This window comes from Cyprinus carpio, chromosome A6 (assembly GCF_018340385.1).
Source record: "Cyprinus carpio isolate SPL01 chromosome A6, ASM1834038v1, whole genome shotgun sequence".
NCBI classification, from domain to species: Eukaryota; Metazoa; Chordata; class Actinopteri; order Cypriniformes; family Cyprinidae; genus Cyprinus; species Cyprinus carpio.
The window spans coordinates 7,819,895-7,826,010 of NC_056577.1; positions in this window are offsets into that span (position 1 = coordinate 7,819,895).

Here is a 6,116-nt window from a genome sequence, read left to right on the forward strand (position 1 = left end):
TTATGCGTTCTGTATCATTTGAACATCTGTGCATTTATCATTAACTACGACAGAGCTATTGTGCTTAAAATGTAAATATAAAATTTCAGTCTATATATTAATAAGAGTGCTTTAAATGCAGTCAACTTTAAGAATATACAAATTGTCTCAATATTACAGTAGTTACTGTATTTTCACTGTAACATGCCCATGCAATAAGTACTCCTAAAGAAACAAGAAATAAATTGTTAATGCAGTATATTTACATGCAATACGATTACACATGAAAAGCGCACAAACATTGCTGTCATCTACATCCTGCTCTATGTCCCAGTGATTACCATGGTAACAACCATGGTCAGGCAAAGGGTAGCACTTTCCCCTTATTAAAAAATTAAGGAGGAAAATGGATTAAAGTTTAGGATTTAGGATTCATGTATTTAGTTGTTTAAAATAATGTACTATAACATGATATGAAGATTGACAAGTTAACGCAATAAAAGCTATTTTTTTCATCATACTACTCTCATTATCTCACTAACCCTGCTGTTATTGGACACTTTCGCTGAGGTATAAAGTTACTGGGTAAGAACGAAGGAAGCATTGTCTGCTATGGTATTAGTAACTGAAAACCTTTGCTTTAGTGTAATGCTGCATCCAACAACTAGGTGTCAGTTTGAGTCCGAGATGACTTCTATGGGATTATTATCCTGCCATGATTCAAAACTGAAAATAAAGTTCTGAAAGGTTGAAACTAAGTGTTCGAAAATTAAAAATCTTACAAAAAAAAGTTTTGCAAGATCGAAAAATAAGATTTGCAAGCTTGCAAAATGTTAAAAAAATAAAAATATATCTCTGCAAACATTATGTTGTTTTTTGAGATTTGTTTCAAATTTGTCAGTGTATTATTTTTACGATGTTGCGCAAAGAATTTTTCAGAGTTTCAAATTTGTCAGTGTTCTCCCACTGTATTAGTTTGTTTTCCAGGTTTGAAACCTTGTAAATGGTGATCCGAAAACTGGTGTGCGAATGTGTGAAAAAAAGTTTTGAAACTCTGAAAACAGAGTTTTGCAGGCTTGCAAAGTGGTAAAAAAAAAAAAAATCTCTGCAAACATAATTTAGTTTTTGAGTTTTCCTTCTTCAGAAGTGCAACACTTTTTTACGGTGTTGTGCAATCATTTTTTCAGAGTTTCGAATTTGTCACTGTTCTCCCAGTGTACAGTTTGTTTTCCAGATTTGAAACCTTGTAAATAGTGATCTGAAACACTGGTGTGCGAACAGGTGAAAAAAAGTTTTTGAAACTCTGAAAACTGAGGTTCGAAAGGGCGAAACTTATTACATTACATTACATTTGCACTCCTATTGCAGACAATTTTTTCAGAGCCGAGTTTACAACACCCACTTTGCGGAGATACGCCCATACAGTTGCGAGCTTGCGACTCACGTGATTAGTGGCAGCGTTGTCACGCAGCTCTGTTCTGAAACTCTGAAACTCAGACTGAGCGAAAACGAAGCTTCGCAACCTCGCAACTAAAAAAAAGCCTGGTGGGAGGGCCTTCTGCTCTTGGCCAATGCTTTGCTGTCTGCTGACGTAAAAAGTCCAATCACAAGTCGTATTTACTGGAAAGGTGGGATTGACCGACTGCTCCGCCAATGACGAAAGCGCACAGGATGCGCAAACAGAGGATGCACGGATCTCTGGCCACAAGGCCCGTCTACAGCTGCAAGAACCGCGTCCATGGCTGGTATAGCATGCGGTCCGGTCCAAAAATACCAACTTGTCGCGGGAATTCACTATACAATTGCCAGTAGCCACTGAGTTTACCACTGATATGCCGGCGGTGCATCAATATACACACTCACCTCAGGCAGCGAACGACTCACTTTTCGCAGCCGGAGACTCACTTTCAGCTCACTTCTTCTGAAAATGCACATTTATTATTACATTTTTTTGCCTCTCTCTGCCCACATACTGTATTTGGATGCAGCTAAATTCTATAAAAAAATAAAAAAACTGTTTTCATTTATATATTTTACTGTTTCTGTTGTCAGACAACAGAATGAATATGAAATAGTGACCAGCTCTCCCTTCCAAAACATTAATCTGCACAAAAATCCAGATAATCGAGCCGTCGTCTGATGAAATCAAATACACATACAGTAAGATAAAAACAACAACTGTGCTGTGATTTCGGCTACACTTGCATGTAAAATTAGAGAAGCAACATCATATGCGTCTCTGTGCGTCTGAACACAGCAGACGCACAGAGAGAGAAAGCAAAGACTTCGCGCAGCAATAACGGCAAGTCTCAGATAGACCTAAGGTTTGGGCAAACCCCAAACACTAAATACTTGTCGCTAGGTGCTTTTTTGAAGAAGAAAAAACTTGCTAAAGGGGTCTGCAAAGGTGCTAAGTTGGCAACACTGTACATCTCCAGGCCATGGGTCAAACAGAAAGTGAGTCGTGAGGTGAGTGTGTATATTGATGCACCGCCGGCATATCAGTGGTAAACTCAGTGGCTACTGGCAATTGTATAGTGAATTCCCACGACAAGTTGGTATTTTTGGACCGGACCGCACGCTATACCAGCCATGGACGCGGTTCTTGCAGCTCTAGACGGGCCTTGTGGCCAGTGTTGCCAACTTCTTTCAATGGAAAGTAGCTAAACCCCGCCTGAAAAGTCGCTAAATGTCGCTAGATGACGTCATACGTTAATTAGCATATTCATGACGTAAGTGCGTCGTATTTTCTTGCCTCCCTGTGCTTACATACTGCATTTTAATGCAGCCAAATTCGCAATAAAACTGTTTTTATTATTATATTTTAATGTTTCTGTTTACAAACAACGGAATTAATATTATAATGACTGAAACGCGGTCCATTAAGTCTACATAACCAGCTCTCAAAGATATTAATCTGCACTAAAATCCTATTCACGTATTGTCTAATGAAATCAAATACTCATATGATTAAGACAATGGTTGTGCTGTGATTTCGGCTATACTCGCATGTAAAAGAGTTAGAAGCAACAGAATATATTTTTTTAACTGAAAGTGCTGCTCCTCTCTGCGCTCGCTGAACAGAGAAGATGCAGAGGGAGATGTGTGTGTACGCTGGAAAGAGAGACCTCGCGCTCGTGCGGCAGTACCAGACAGTCTCAGAGACTAAATAAGGTTTGTCCAAGAAAGTCGCTAGATTTGTCGCTAGTCGCTTTTTCCGAAAAATGTCGCTAAGGGGGTCTGAAAAGTCGCTAAATCTAGCGACAAAGTCGCTAAGTTGGCAACACTGCTTGTGGCCAGAGATCCGTGCATCCTCTGTTTGCGCATCCTGTGCGCTTTCGTCATTGGCGGAGCAGTCGGTCAATCCCACCTTTCCAGTAAATACGAGCTGTGATTGGACTTTACGTCAGCAGACAGCAAAGCATTGGCCAAGAGCAGAAGGCCCTCCCACCAGGCTTTTTTTTAGTTGCGAGTTTGCGTAGCTTCGTTTTCGCTCAGTCTGAGTTTCAGAGTTTCAGAGCGGAGCTGCGTGACAACTCTGCCACAAATCACGTGAGTCGCAAGCTCGCAACTGTGTGGGCGTATCTCCGCAAAGTGGGTGTTGTAAACTCGGCTCTGAAAAAATAGTCTGCAATAGGAGTGCAAATATAATGTAATGTAATAAGTTTCGCCCTTTCGAACCTCAGTTTTCAGAGTTTCAAAACTTTTTTCACCTATTCGAACACCAGTTTTCAGATCACTATTTACAAGGTTTCAAATCTGGAAAACAAACTGTACACTGGGAGAACAGTGACAAATTCGAAACTCTGAAAAAATGATTGCACAACACCGTAAAAAAGTGTTGCACTTCTGAAGAAGGAAAACTCAAAAACAAAATTATGTTTGCAGAGATTATTATTATTTTTTTTTACCACTTTGCAAGCCTGCAAAACTCTGTTTTCAGAGTTTCAAAACGTTTTTTCACACATTCGCACACCAGTTTTCAGATCACCATTTACAAGGTTTCAAACCTGGAAAACAAACTAATACAGTGGGAGAACACTGACAAATTTGAAACTCTGAAAAATTCTTTGCGCAACATCGTAAAAAAAAATGTTGCAGTTCTGAAGAAGGAAATCTCAAAAACAACATAATGTTTGCAGAGATATATATATATATATTTTTTACATTTTGCAAGCTTGCAAATCTTATTTTTCGATCTTGCAAAACTTTTTTTTGTAAGATTTTGAGTTTTCGAACACTTAGTTTCAACCTTTCAGAACTTTATTTTCAGTTTTGAATCATGGCAGGATAATAATCCCATAGACTTCCATATTGATTAATTCAACAACTGAAATGTGATGGTAGATCCAAACCAGATAAGATTGTTACCTACACGGCTTGAACCACAATAACAGCCTATAAATAAATTTATTTAACTCTCAAATGCATAACTAAAAAGATTTGGGATTACTATATTCCTTTGAAGTACAAATAAAAAGATTTCTTTTTGCTTTGTGAGTTAATATTTCATGCATTCGAGGGTTAAATACAAGACTAAAATTGACCGTTACCTCAATGGAACACAAAGAATTGCTATTTAGGTATTGTGGTTACTTTATTTTATTCTATATCCTTTGTAGAGGACGCCAGGGCTAAATTATATATATATATATATATATATATATAAAAGACATGAAAAGGCTTGTATAGGCAAAAACAATGATTTATTTTTTCCAATCAGTTTTTAGGTTTCAGACTTTTTTAACCAAACGTTGTAGAAAGATGATTCTCAACTGTTATGAAAGATAACAGAATGATTTGAAGGACATTTTACATGCATATTGCATTAACTAAAATAGTATATGAATTGGTATTCCCATTCTATACAATGTATCTATACAGCATTCTTGTACTTTTTTCAAAACAAGTCATTTTTAGCTGATGAATCTGTAAAAACAACACAAGTTTAAGACAAAAAAGATGACAAAAAAACCCTGAAAACTACATAATGTAAATAACCGCAGAGATGGTTTTATTATTGGATTTGATAACATTTAGAGAGACAGACATTTTTAACGGAAGCCATTTATTTCAGCTCAAAGCACCACACACAGCGAATGGAATGACAGAAAAAAGCTTTTTAAAAATTAGTAATTTAAAAATGCTGTCATTGTGCATCATTTGCAGTTATTTGCAGGAGTATACTGGATAAAACGTTATGCACAATAATAATAAACAGTGTATCCACGGCCCTTAAAAGTCTTCAATTTAGTTGTATCAAATTTAAGGCCACAAATAAAGTCTTAAATTGTACAAGAAAGTCATAAATATGATTTCAAGAGGTCTTAAATTTGGGGATGGAAAGACAAGAATCCTGATATGGCTTAGTGTGATGATTAAACACCATTAAATAAACATGAGAGCTGCTTTGTTCTGCTGTTACCAGAGAAACCGCTGTATTTCTTCTGTTCCAAAAGCACCTCCTGCTGCCAGAGAATGAATCAGCATTTTCAGTCAGCTATCTGCTGTTTTTGATTCAAGATTTAAGATTCAAGATTTTTATTCGTCACATACACAATTATATAGAGCATATATAACCAGCAGTGAAATGTGAGTCAGGTCCGCTCCATGGACAGTGCAATTATTAATGAATACAACACAGATGAAAATATACATAAATATAGCTATGAAAGAATGAGATTAAAGTAAACAATAAAAATAATAAAAATAAAATATAAAAAATATAAATATAAAATAAAAATAATTTAGAATTAAATATAGAATGGAAAATAATGTGCATGAAAGTACACGGTAGTCTTAAGATAACCAGGGATGTACAAGAGGCAATGTGCATATGTGCATTATACTGTAGTCTTAAATATTAAGATACACAGGAATGTACAAGAGGCAAATGTGCAAACAGGTTGACACTGTCAGTATGTCAATGTGAGGTAGAAAATGATGAATATCTTACTGATAAGTGAATATTAAGTGGAGACATGAAGATGTTAAGAGGCTGGTTTTGAGTTTAGGAGCCTGATGGCCTGGGGGAAGAAAGAAACTCCTCCTAAGTCTCTCAGTTTTTGCCATCAGGCTACGGAAGCGCTTACCAGATGGCAGCAAAGTGAAAAGATGGTTACTGGGGTGCATTGATC